The following is a 14,764-nucleotide window of genomic DNA, read 5'->3' as shown; positions in this document are numbered from 1 at the left end:
CTCCTCTGTAAAATTGAAAACAATTTGTATCTTGTTTATGGTGATTCTACACAAAAAGCAAATATTATGAAAAACGAACAAATGTTGTGAAATTAATTACATGATTATCCAATGTCAAATCAATGTTAAACAGTGATCAAAAATAATAATAATAATCAATACTATCTGGTGATGCCTTCAGTAGATGCCCAATTCGATCAGTCATCTTAAAAAGTTGTTTTATATGCAGGAAAGCAAACAGTAAATCCTCAAGAGTTTTACAAAAAACAGGATAGTTCAATTCTATCATTAATTCCTGCCGGTTGCATGCTGGCCATTTTTCTGATCCAGAAATATTCTGCTCTTAATCTCTGTTTATGAGTGTCCATCGATGAATTTGGTTTGATCACTTCTAGTATGGTAAATTGTAGTTGTGCAATATTATGTCCAGCCTCTATCCAATGCATAGCCAATGTGGACTTTCGATTTTTATTTCTTATGTTGCTTTTATGTTCTGTAATCCTGATTTTTATTTTCCGTTCTGTCTGACCCACGTATAGTTTACCACAGGGGCATTTTATTCCATAGATAACTCCTTTTGTGTCGCAGGTGCTTGAATGTAGGAGTGGAATCATTTGTCCAGTCATCGGATGTCTGAATTGTTGACCAGTTATCACATTATTACAATGTGTACAGTTTTCGCATTTTTTCATACCTTTGTGAATCATCTTTTCACCTTGATTTGGTTGTTTCTTGATTAATTCTTTCAAATTTTTTGATCTCTTGTATGCAAAAGTGATTTGATTGGCTACCAAAGGTTGCAAATCTGGTTCTTCTGTGATGAGTGACCAATGCTTTCTCATGATGGTTGTGATCTGTTTGGATTGAACTGAGTATTTAAGTACGCATACTGTGAGTTGTTTCTCCAATTTTTCTTTTTTATTAAGTAGCAGTTCTCTGTCCATAGACTGAACTTTATTCTTAGTGTGTTCTAATAGTCTTTCAGGGTATCCTCGTTTTAAGTATTTCTTGATCTGATTGTCGATGGTGGAGGATAAGTCGTTCGGATCTGATGTTATTCTCTTAAATCGAATGAATTGAGATAATGGTAGATGTGTCTTCAATGAATGGTGATGAAAGCTGTCGAAATGTAAACTGCTGTTCCTATCTGTTTCCTTTGTGTGAACACTGGTTGTTATTTTTCCATCTTTAATTGTTATCTTCACGTCCAAGAATGACAATTCATTGATGTTAATTTGATGGGTGAACTTAATCCTATCATGTATCTGATTCAGTGCGTGGATGTTTTCAATTAGTTGATCTTTTGTCCCTTTCCAAATTACAAAGATGTCATCTATGTATCGTTTAAAAATCATGATACCTTCCTTCCATTGTGGATTATTCAGTATGTGGTCATGTTCAAATTTTGCCATGAAGGTGTTGGCGTAGGACGGTGCCCCCGCAAAACCCATGGAAGTTCCACTACATTGCTCGTAGAAGTCATTCTCCCATTCTAGATAACTGTGGAATAACGCAAAATGTAATAGTTCCATCAAAAAAAATGTTTCTGTTCCTATGATGTCATTTTCCAGTAATCTCCATTCCATTGCTTCTAAACCCTCATGATGGGGGATAGAAGTATAAAGTGCTGTAACGTCAATCGAACATAGCCATATTTGCTCATCTTTTGGAATTGTTACTTCGTTTAGAAGGTTTAGAAAGGCAGTTGTGTCTTTAATGTAGGTACTCCAATTTTGAACCAGTGGTTGTATGAACCAATCTAAGTATTGACCTAGTGGTTCTGAGATCGATCCACAGGCTGACACAATGGGTCTAAATGGTGGTGTGGTGGCATGTTTATGAATTTTCGGGAGCATGTAAAATTGAGGTCTCCGCGGATATTTGATGTTTAAAAAATGAAAAGTCTTTTCAGTTATCCACTTCAACTCTAAGGCTTTTTCCAAAATTGATTTGAGTGTTTCTGCGAAAACATCAGTGGGGTCTTGTTCAATTTTCCGATACGTGTTGGTATCTTGTAGATGTGTACGTACATTTTCCATGTAAAAATCAGTGTTCATCACTACTATAGCTCCACCTTTATCTGCTTTCTGTATTGTGATGTTCGTCATCTCTTTTAAAGATCTCAATGTGTTCCAATCCTTTTTCGAGAAATTGCTTTTGTTTCCACTCGAATAGTTTATTTTTTTCATTTCAGTGGTAATAACTCTTTCAAACGCATCAATAGTCTTGTGTAACGTAGGTGCACAAAATGTACTCTTGACTTTAAATTCTTTCATCTCACTTTCAGGCTTTTCAATCGATTGTAAATTTGAAAAGAAGTTTTTTAGTCGCAAAGTACGTAAGAATTTGAAGATTGCGAATTCTGTTTCTTGAGCATTTGATCTATAATTGGGCACGTAAGTGAAACCTTTATTTAAAAGTTTAGTTTGAGCTTGTGTTAATTGAATCCCTGATATGTTTATGACAAGGTTGTCTTCTTTTTGGTCGATCGGAGTGCTCTTTCTGTCTCTGTCTCTTTTGTTTTTTCTTTTTCCCCTCCTTGTTTTTGGGATTCTCCCGTTATTGTCGAATTCGAAGGCGCATTGTTTGCGGCCGGGCTGGTCTCTAAAAAAGTCACCTTGTTTTGTTGGTCCCTGCGAGCTGTTTGTGCATTACTTTCTAACGGTTTCCTGTTTTGTGCAATCTCAGATTCTGAAATGACACTTTCTTGTGATGAACTCACTTCTGTTTGCGGTCTCTTCCAATTTCTTTGATGATAAACATCTGCCCAACTATAGACTTCTTCCAGCTTATAATCTATAGTGTCTCTTTTATATTTTTTAATTTTCCTTTCTTCTATTTCTTTAGCATATTTCTCAAGTTTTGTATTGATGTCTTCCAGTGTTTTTGTCAAGTCTTCATGTGTGTTCAATTCACGTTTAATGGTTTCCAATTCTTCTTCCAAAGCCTTTAACTCTTTTGACAATTCCTCCACGATCAGTAAAATCAGATCTAAACTGCATTTGTTCAGTATTTGATACCATTTATTGAGGAAAATTTTGTTGCTCCTGCATAGCATAGGTTTTAAGGCGATTCTTAGACCTCTGGGGATGCGTTGATTTTTATGATAGTGAATTAAGGTTGTAGCGTGTAAGCGCTGGTTGATCTCTCGTTTGCTGACATATTCCAATTGTTTCAGTAGTTGACTAACAGTGTTCAACTGTGGGCTGAATGCTCTTGTTTCCTTTATTAATCCGTAAATTTGTTCAGCTTCCTCTGTGGTATAAGCCAAGGTTTCTGCCTTGTTTTTTGTAATTTGCGCTATTTCTTCTAGATTCATTTTCCGTGGTGCTCCGATGGGGGGTAGACAAAAGTTGAATAATTCATTTATTTGTCCATCAGGCACTCTTTCTCACTTTGTATGATGAATTTCGTTCTTTTTTATGGTGTGCTGCTCCCTCTTTTAGTGTTTTGTCTAAGAACACTTTCTATTAAAACATGAGTTCAGAGGAAAGTGATGCCTCTCACTTCCAAGTTGGAGGTGCGCACAATTATCCTTGGACCTATTCAGGTCTAATCACATTCAATATGTTCAATAAAAAATTCCATCCAATTCAATATGATTTTGCTTTCATTTCATTTATTTCTCTTTTGTTCTTCAAATTGTCATGTTTACTCATCTCTTTAGTAGAGAAACATATTCTTTTTACATGTTCACACAACCCAATGCATTTCGGGTCAACAAAAAAGACCCTTCTTCAGGGGTCTGAAACAGAAAAAATGAAGGAAATATAATGAGCGATTCAGTCCTGTAATCATGCTCTTACAATATTTGGCTGTGTCTAATATACAAATAAAATACAATCAATCAATGAACCTTAATACCATCAGTTCCCTAAGTCTCATTTGTGGTAAAGTTTTCATTATTCTGTAAGTTGGTGAGGTCTAAAAGTCTATTCCTATCTATATCATGACAAAAAACCAGTACCTGTATTGCCCTATCGCTATTAAATGAAAACCGTGAAAAGTGATCTAAATAAAGTAAAACATATGCTCACTGCATTTATTAACATTTTCCTGTCGTGAACACTTGGTAACAAGTTATTTTATTAAAAAACGAAGACTAAGAGTTAACGTGACTATTCTTTGCAAGCCTTTGGGTTACTTACTTCCGTGTGCAACAACGATTCCCGCCTCTCCCTCAATTCGAGTTCCGTTTACAAGTCAATCCGTGTGTGCGGTATTTATTCGTGACTCAATTGGTTGAGAGCACGCTGACGAGTCGTGCTTACAACCAATAGCGAGTAATGGTTCACGGAGCCTATCGTTTACTCTTTTCCATGTTGAAAATAATCCCGCCTAATCTTGACCTATCAAAATACAGTTCCCAAAGACTCGAGTATGTTATAACTAGGTAGAAGCGCTCTCACTGGTCGCTCCTCTGTAAAATTGAAAACAATTTGTATCTTGTTTATGGTGATTCTACACAAAAAGCAAATATTATGAAAAACGAACAAATGTTGTGAAATTAATTACATGATTATCCAATGTCAAATCAATGTTAAACAGTGATCAAAAATAATAATAATAATCAATACTATCTGGTGATGCCTTCAGTAGATGCCCAATTCGATCAGTCATCTTAAAAAGTTGTTTTATATGCAGGAAAGCAAACAGTAAATCCTCAAGAGTTTTACAAAAAACAGGATAGTTCAATTCTATCATTAATTCCTGCCGGTTGCATGCTGGCCATTTTTCTGATCCAGAAATATTCTGCTCTTAATCTCTGTTTATGAGTGTCCATCGATGAATTTGGTTTGATCACTTCTAGTATGGTAAATTGTAGTTGTGCAATATTATGTCCAGCCTCTATCCAATGCATAGCCAATGTGGACTTTCGATTTTTATTTCTTATGTTGCTTTTATGTTCTGTAATCCTGATTTTTATTTTCCGTTCTGTCTGACCCACGTATAGTTTACCACAGGGGCATTTTATTCCATAGATAACTCCTTTTGTGTCGCAGGTGCTTGAATGTAGGAGTGGAATCATTTGTCCAGTCATCGGATGTCTGAATTGTTGACCAGTTATCACATTATTACAATGTGTACAGTTTTCGCATTTTTTCATACCTTTGTGAATCATCTTTTCACCTTGATTTGGTTGTTTCTTGATTAATTCTTTCAAATTTTTTGATCTCTTGTATGCAAAAGTGATTTGATTGGCTACCAAAGGTTGCAAATCTGGTTCTTCTGTGATGAGTGACCAATGCTTTCTCATGATGGTTGTGATCTGTTTGGATTGAACTGAGTATTTAAGTACGCATACTGTGAGTTGTTTCTCCAATTTTTCTTTTTTATTAAGTAGCAGTTCTCTGTCCATAGACTGAACTTTATTCTTAGTGTGTTCTAATAGTCTTTCAGGGTATCCTCGTTTTAAGTATTTCTTGATCTGATTGTCGATGGTGGAGGATAAGTCGTTCGGATCTGATGTTATTCTCTTAAATCGAATGAATTGAGATAATGGTAGATGTGTCTTCAATGAATGGTGATGAAAGCTGTCGAAATGTAAACTGCTGTTCCTATCTGTTTCCTTTGTGTGAACACTGGTTGTTATTTTTCCATCTTTAATTGTTATCTTCACGTCCAAGAATGACAATTCATTGATGTTAATTTGATGGGTGAACTTAATCCTATCATGTATCTGATTCAGTGCGTGGATGTTTTCAATTAGTTGATCTTTTGTCCCTTTCCAAATTACAAAGATGTCATCTATGTATCGTTTAAAAATCATGATACCTTCCTTCCATTGTGGATTATTCAGTATGTGGTCATGTTCAAATTTTGCCATGAAGGTGTTGGCGTAGGACGGTGCCCCCGCAAAACCCATGGAAGTTCCACTACATTGCTCGTAGAAGTCATTCTCCCATTCTAGATAACTGTGGAATAACGCAAAATGTAATAGTTCCATCAAAAAAAATGTTTCTGTTCCTATGATGTCATTTTCCAGTAATCTCCATTCCATTGCTTCTAAACCCTCATGATGGGGGATAGAAGTATAAAGTGCTGTAACGTCAATCGAACATAGCCATATTTGCTCATCTTTTGGAATTGTTACTTCGTTTAGAAGGTTTAGAAAGGCAGTTGTGTCTTTAATGTAGGTACTCCAATTTTGAACCAGTGGTTGTATGAACCAATCTAAGTATTGACCTAGTGGTTCTGAGATCGATCCACAGGCTGACACAATGGGTCTAAATGGTGGTGTGGTGGCATGTTTATGAATTTTCGGGAGCATGTAAAATTGAGGTCTCCGCGGATATTTGATGTTTAAAAAATGAAAAGTCTTTTCAGTTATCCACTTCAACTCTAAGGCTTTTTCCAAAATTGATTTGAGTGTTTCTGCGAAAACATCAGTGGGGTCTTGTTCAATTTTCCGATACGTGTTGGTATCTTGTAGATGTGTACGTACATTTTCCATGTAAAAATCAGTGTTCATCACTACTATAGCTCCACCTTTATCTGCTTTCTGTATTGTGATGTTCGTCATCTCTTTTAAAGATCTCAATGTGTTCCAATCCTTTTTCGAGAAATTGCTTTTGTTTCCACTCGAATAGTTTATTTTTTTCATTTCAGTGGTAATAACTCTTTCAAACGCATCAATAGTCTTGTGTAACGTAGGTGCACAAAATGTACTCTTGACTTTAAATTCTTTCATCTCACTTTCAGGCTTTTCAATCGATTGTAAATTTGAAAAGAAGTTTTTTAGTCGCAAAGTACGTAAGAATTTGAAGATTGCGAATTCTGTTTCTTGAGCATTTGATCTATAATTGGGCACGTAAGTGAAACCTTTATTTAAAAGTTTAGTTTGAGCTTGTGTTAATTGAATCCCTGATATGTTTATGACAAGGTTGTCTTCTTTTTGGTCGATCGGAGTGCTCTTTCTGTCTCTGTCTCTTTTGTTTTTTCTTTTTCCCCTCCTTGTTTTTGGGATTCTCCCGTTATTGTCGAATTCGAAGGCGCATTGTTTGCGGCCGGGCTGGTCTCTAAAAAAGTCACCTTGTTTTGTTGGTCCCTGCGAGCTGTTTGTGCATTACTTTCTAACGGTTTCCTGTTTTGTGCAATCTCAGATTCTGAAATGACACTTTCTTGTGATGAACTCACTTCTGTTTGCGGTCTCTTCCAATTTCTTTGATGATAAACATCTGCCCAACTATAGACTTCTTCCAGCTTATAATCTATAGTGTCTCTTTTATATTTTTTAATTTTCCTTTCTTCTATTTCTTTAGCATATTTCTCAAGTTTTGTATTGATGTCTTCCAGTGTTTTTGTCAAGTCTTCATGTGTGTTCAATTCACGTTTAATGGTTTCCAATTCTTCTTCCAAAGCCTTTAACTCTTTTGACAATTCCTCCACGATCAGTAAAATCAGATCTAAACTGCATTTGTTCAGTATTTGATACCATTTATTGAGGAAAATTTTGTTGCTCCTGCATAGCATAGGTTTTAAGGCGATTCTTAGACCTCTGGGGATGCGTTGATTTTTATGATAGTGAATTAAGGTTGTAGCGTGTAAGCGCTGGTTGATCTCTCGTTTGCTGACATATTCCAATTGTTTCAGTAGTTGACTATCAGTGTTCAACTGTGGGCTGAATGCTCTTGTTTCCTTTATTAATCCGTAAATTTGTTCAGATTCCTCTGTGGTATAAGCCAAGGTTTCTGCCTTGTTTTTTGTAATTTGCGCTATTTCTTCTAGATTCATTTTCCGTGGTGCTCCGATGGGGGGTAGACAAAAGTTGAATAATTCATTTATTTGTCCATCAGGCACTCTTTCTCACTTTTTATGATGAATTTCGTTCTTTTTTATGGTGTGCTGCTCCCTCTTTTAGTGTTTTGTCTAAGAACACTTTCTATTAAAACATGAGTTCAGAGGAAAGTGATGCCTCTCACTTCCAAGTTGGAGGTGCGCACAATTATCCTTGGACCTATTCAGGTCTAATCACATTCAATATGTTCAATAAAAAATTCCATCCAATTCAATATGATTTTGCTTTCATTTCATTTATTTCTCTTTTGTTCTTCAAATTGTCATGTTTACTCATCTCTTTAGTAGAGAAACATATTCTTTTTACATGTTCACACAACCCAATGCATTTCGGGTCAACAAAAAAGACCCTTCTTCAGGGGTCTGAAACAGAAAAAATGAAGGAAATATAATGAGCGATTCAGTCCTGTAATCATGCTCTTACAATATTTGGCTGTGTCTAATATACAAATAAAATACAATCAATCAATGAACCTTAATACCATCAGTTCCCTAAGTCTCATTTGTGGTAAAGTTTTCATTATTCTGTAAGTTGGTGAGGTCTAAAAGTCTATTCCTATCTATATCATGACAAAAAACCAGTACCTGTATTGCCCTATCGCTATTAAATGAAAACCGTGAAAAGTGATCTAAATAAAGTAAAACATATGCTCACTGCATTTATTAACATTTTCCTGTCGTGAACACTTGGTAACAAGTTATTTTATTAAAAGACGAAGACTAAGAGTTAACGTGACTATTCTTTGCAAGCCTTTGGGTTACTTACTTCCGTGTGCAACAACGATTCCCGCCTCTCCCTCAATTCGAGTTCCGTTTACAAGTCAATCCGTGTGTGCGGTATTTATTCGTGACTCAATTGGTTGAGAGCACGCTGACGAGTCGTGCTTACAACCAATAGCGAGTAATGGTTCACGGAGCCTATCGTTTACTCTTTTCCGTGTTGAAAATAATCCCGCCTAATCTTGACCTATCAAAATACAGTTCCCAAAGACTCGAGTATGTTATAACTAGGTAGAAGCGCTCTCACTGGTCGCTCCTCTGTAAAATTGAAAACAATTTGTATCTTGTTTATGGTGATTCTACACAAAAAGCAAATATTATGAAAAACGAACAAATGTTGTGAAATTAATTACATGATTATCCAATGTCAAATCAATGTTAAACAGTGATCAAAAATAATAATAATAATCAATACTATCTGGTGATGCCTTCAGTAGATGCCCAATTCGATCAGTCATCTTAAAAAGTTGTTTTATATGCAGGAAAGCAAACAGTAAATCCTCAAGAGTTTTACAAAAAACAGGATAGTTCAATTCTATCATTAATTCCTGCCGGTTGCATGCTGGCCATTTTTCTGATCCAGAAATATTCTGCTCTTAATCTCTGTTTATGAGTGTCCATCGATGAATTTGGTTTGATCACTTCTAGTATGGTAAATTGTAGTTGTGCAATATTATGTCCAGCCTCTATCCAATGCATAGCCAATGTGGACTTTCGATTTTTATTTCTTATGTTGCTTTTATGTTCTGTAATCCTGATTTTTATTTTCCGTTCTGTCTGACCCACGTATAGTTTACCACAGGGGCATTTTATTCCATAGATAACTCCTTTTGTGTCGCAGGTGCTTGAATGTAGGAGTGGAATCATTTGTCCAGTCATCGGATGTCTGAATTGTTGACCAGTTATCACATTATTACAATGTGTACAGTTTTCGCATTTTTTCATACCTTTGTGAATCATCTTTTCACCTTGATTTGGTTGTTTCTTGATTAATTCTTTCAAATTTTTTGATCTCTTGTATGCAAAAGTGATTTGATTGGCTACCAAAGGTTGCAAATCTGGTTCTTCTGTGATGAGTGACCAATGCTTTCTCATGATGGTTGTGATCTGTTTGGATTGAACTGAGTATTTAAGTACGCATACTGTGAGTTGTTTCTCCAATTTTTCTTTTTTATTAAGTAGCAGTTCTCTGTCCATAGACTGAACTTTATTCTTAGTGTGTTCTAATAGTCTTTCAGGGTATCCTCGTTTTAAGTATTTCTTGATCTGATTGTCGATGGTGGAGGATAAGTCGTTCGGATCTGATGTTATTCTCTTAAATCGAATGAATTGAGATAATGGTAGATGTGTCTTCAATGAATGGTGATGAAAGCTGTCGAAATGTAAACTGCTGTTCCTATCTGTTTCCTTTGTGTGAACACTGGTTGTTATTTTTCCATCTTTAATTGTTATCTTCACGTCCAAGAATGACAATTCATTGATGTTAATTTGATGGGTGAACTTAATCCTATCATGTATCTGATTCAGTGCGTGGATGTTTTCAATTAGTTGATCTTTTGTCCCTTTCCAAATTACAAAGATGTCATCTATGTATCGTTTAAAAATCATGATACCTTCCTTCCATTGTGGATTATTCAGTATGTGGTCATGTTCAAATTTTGCCATGAAGGTGTTGGCGTAGGACGGTGCCCCCGCAAAACCCATGGAAGTTCCACTACATTGCTCGTAGAAGTCATTCTCCCATTCTAGATAACTGTGGAATAACGCAAAATGTAATAGTTCCATCAAAAAAAATGTTTCTGTTCCTATGATGTCATTTTCCAGTAATCTCCATTCCATTGCTTCTAAACCCTCATGATGGGGGATAGAAGTATAAAGTGCTGTAACGTCAATCGAACATAGCCATATTTGCTCATCTTTTGGAATTGTTACTTCGTTTAGAAGGTTTAGAAAGGCAGTTGTGTCTTTAATGTAGGTACTCCAATTTTGAACCAGTGGTTGTATGAACCAATCTAAGTATTGACCTAGTGGTTCTGAGATCGATCCACAGGCTGACACAATGGGTCTAAATGGTGGTGTGGTGGCATGTTTATGAATTTTCGGGAGCATGTAAAATTGAGGTCTCCGCGGATATTTGATGTTTAAAAAATGAAAAGTCTTTTCAGTTATCCACTTCAACTCTAAGGCTTTTTCCAAAATTGATTTGAGTGTTTCTGCGAAAACATCAGTGGGGTCTTGTTCAATTTTCCGATACGTGTTGGTATCTTGTAGATGTGTACGTACATTTTCCATGTAAAAATCAGTGTTCATCACTACTATAGCTCCACCTTTATCTGCTTTCTGTATTGTGATGTTCGTCATCTCTTTTAAAGATCTCAATGTGTTCCAATCCTTTTTCGAGAAATTGCTTTTGTTTCCACTCGAATAGTTTATTTTTTTCATTTCAGTGGTAATAACTCTTTCAAACGCATCAATAGTCTTGTGTAACGTAGGTGCACAAAATGTACTCTTGACTTTAAATTCTTTCATCTCACTTTCAGGCTTTTCAATCGATTGTAAATTTGAAAAGAAGTTTTTTAGTCGCAAAGTACGTAAGAATTTGAAGATTGCGAATTCTGTTTCTTGAGCATTTGATCTATAATTGGGCACGTAAGTGAAACCTTTATTTAAAAGTTTAGTTTGAGCTTGTGTTAATTGAATCCCTGATATGTTTATGACAAGGTTGTCTTCTTTTTGGTCGATCGGAGTGCTCTTTCTGTCTCTGTCTCTTTTGTTTTTTCTTTTTCCCCTCCTTGTTTTTGGGATTCTCCCGTTATTGTCGAATTCGAAGGCGCATTGTTTGCGGCCGGGCTGGTCTCTAAAAAAGTCACCTTGTTTTGTTGGTCCCTGCGAGCTGTTTGTGCATTACTTTCTAACGGTTTCCTGTTTTGTGCAATCTCAGATTCTGAAATGACACTTTCTTGTGATGAACTCACTTCTGTTTGCGGTCTCTTCCAATTTCTTTGATGATAAACATCTGCCCAACTATAGACTTCTTCCAGCTTATAATCTATAGTGTCTCTTTTATATTTTTTAATTTTCCTTTCTTCTATTTCTTTAGCATATTTCTCAAGTTTTGTATTGATGTCTTCCAGTGTTTTTGTCAAGTCTTCATGTGTGTTCAATTCACGTTTAATGGTTTCCAATTCTTCTTCCAAAGCCTTTAACTCTTTTGACAATTCCTCCACGATCAGTAAAATCAGATCTAAACTGCATTTGTTCAGTATTTGATACCATTTATTGAGGAAAATTTTGTTGCTCCTGCATAGCATAGGTTTTAAGGCGATTCTTAGACCTCTGGGGATGCGTTGATTTTTATGATAGTGAATTAAGGTTGTAGCGTGTAAGCGCTGGTTGATCTCTCGTTTGCTGACATATTCCAATTGTTTCAGTAGTTGACTAACAGTGTTCAACTGTGGGCTGAATGCTCTTGTTTCCTTTATTAATCCGTAAATTTGTTCAGATTCCTCTGTGGTATAAGCCAAGGTTTCTGCCTTGTTTTTTGTAATTTGCGCTATTTCTTCTAGATTCATTTTCCGTGGTGCTCCGATGGGGGGTAGACAAAAGTTGAATAATTCATTTATTTGTCCATCAGGCACTCTTTCTCACTTTTTATGATGAATTTCGTTCTTTTTTATGGTGTGCTGCTCCCTCTTTTAGTGTTTTGTCTAAGAACACTTTCTATTAAAACATGAGTTCAGAGGAAAGTGATGCCTCTCACTTCCAAGTTGGAGGTGCGCACAATTATCCTTGGACCTATTCAGGTCTAATCACATTCAATATGTTCAATAAAAAATTCCATCCAATTCAATATGATTTTGCTTTCATTTCATTTATTTCTCTTTTGTTCTTCAAATTGTCATGTTTACTCATCTCTTTAGTAGAGAAACATATTCTTTTTACATGTTCACACAACCCAATGCATTTCGGGTCAACAAAAAAGACCCTTCTTCAGGGGTCTGAAACAGAAAAAATGAAGGAAATATAATGAGCGATTCAGTCCTGTAATCATGCTCTTACAATATTTGGCTGTGTCTAATATACAAATAAAATACAATCAATCAATGAACCTTAATACCATCAGTTCCCTAAGTCTCATTTGTGGTAAAGTTTTCATTATTCTGTAAGTTGGTGAGGTCTAAAAGTCTATTCCTATCTATATCATGACAAAAAACCAGTACCTGTATTGCCCTATCGCTATTAAATGAAAACCGTGAAAAGTGATCTAAATAAAGTAAAACATATGCTCACTGCATTTATTAACATTTTCCTGTCGTGAACACTTGGTAACAAGTTATTTTATTAAAAAACGAAGACTAAGAGTTAACGTGACTATTCTTTGCAAGCCTTTGGGTTACTTACTTCCGTGTGCAACAACGATTCCCGCCTCTCCCTCAATTCGAGTTCCGTTTACAAGTCAATCCGTGTGTGCGGTATTTATTCGTGACTCAATTGGTTGAGAGCACGCTGACGAGTCGTGCTTACAACCAATAGCGAGTAATGGTTCACGGAGCCTATCGTTTACTCTTTTCCATGTTGAAAATAATCCCGCCTAATCTTGACCTATCAAAATACAGTTCCCAAAGACTCGAGTATGTTATAACTAGGTAGAAGCGCTCTCACTGGTCGCTCCTCTGTAAAATTAAAAACAATTTGTATCTTGTTTATGGTGATTCTACACAAAAAGCAAATATTATGAAAAACGAACAAATGTTGTGAAATTAATTACATGATCATCCAATGTCAAATCAATGTTAAACAGTGATCAAAAATAATAATAATAATCAATACTATCTGGTGATGCCTTCAGTAGATGCCCAATTTGATCAGTCATCTTAAAAAGTTGTTTTATATGCAGGAAAGCAAACAGTAAATCCTCAAGAGTTTTACAAAAAACAGGATAGTTCAATTCTATCATTAATTCCTGCCGGTTGCATGCTGGCCATTTTTCTGTTCCAGAAATATTCTGCTCTTAATCTCTGTTTATGAGTGTCCATCGATGAATTTGGTTTGATCACTTCTAGTATGGTAAATTGTAGTTGTGCAATATTATGTCCAGCCTCTATCCAATGCATAGCCAATGTGGACTTTCGATTTTTATTTCTTATGTTGCTTTTATGTTCTGTAATCCTGATTTTTATTTTCCGTTCTGTCTGACCCACGTATAGTTTACCACAGGGGCATTTTATTCCATAGATAACTCCTTTTGTGTTGCAGGTGCTTGAATGTAGGAGTGGAATCATTTGTCCAGTCATCGGATGTCTGAATTGTTGACCAGTTATCACATTATTACAATGTGTACAGTTTTCGCATTTTTTCATACCTTTGTGAATCATCTTTTCACCTTGATTTGGTTGTTTCTTGATTAATTCTTTCAAATTTTTTGATCTCTTGTATGCAAAAGTGATTTGATTGGCTACCAAAGGTTGCAAATCTGGTTCTTCTGTGATGAGTGACCAATGCTTTTTCATGATGGTTGTGATCTGTTTGGATTGAACTGAGTATTTAAGTACGCATACTGTGAGTTGTTTCTCCAATTTTTCTTTTTTATTAAGTAGCAGTTCTCTGTCCATAGACTGAACTTTATTCTTAGTGTGTACTAATAGTCTTTCAGGGTATCCTCGTTTTAAGTATTTCTTGATCTGATTGTCGATGGTGGAGGATAAGTCGTTCGGATCTGATGTTATTCTCTTAAATCGAATGAATTGAGATAATGGTAGATGTGTCTTCAATGAATGGTGATGAAAGCTGTCGAAATGTAAACTGCTGTTCCTATCTGTTTCCTTTGTGTGAACACTGGTTGTTATTTTTCCATCTTTAATTGTTATCTTCACGTCCAAGAATGCCAATTCATTGATGTTAATTTGATGGGTGAACTTAATCCTATCATGTATCTGATTCAGTGCGTGGATGTTTTCAATTAGTTGATCTTTTGTCCCTTTCCAAATTACAAAGATGTCATCTATGTATCGTTTAAAAATCATGATACCTTCCTTCCATTGTGGATTATTCAGTATGTGGTCATGTTCAAATTTTGCCATGAAGGTGTTGGCGTAGGACGGTGTCCCCGCAAAACCCATGGAAGTTCCACTACATTGCTCGTAGAAGTCATTCTCCCATTCTAGATAACTGTGGAATAACGCAAAAT

The sequence above is a fragment of the Triturus cristatus genome, chromosome 4_1 (genome assembly GCF_964204655.1).
Source record: "Triturus cristatus chromosome 4_1, aTriCri1.1, whole genome shotgun sequence".
Classification (NCBI taxonomy): Eukaryota; Metazoa; Chordata; class Amphibia; order Caudata; family Salamandridae; genus Triturus; species Triturus cristatus.
Note: the sequence above shows the minus strand (reverse complement) of the source record.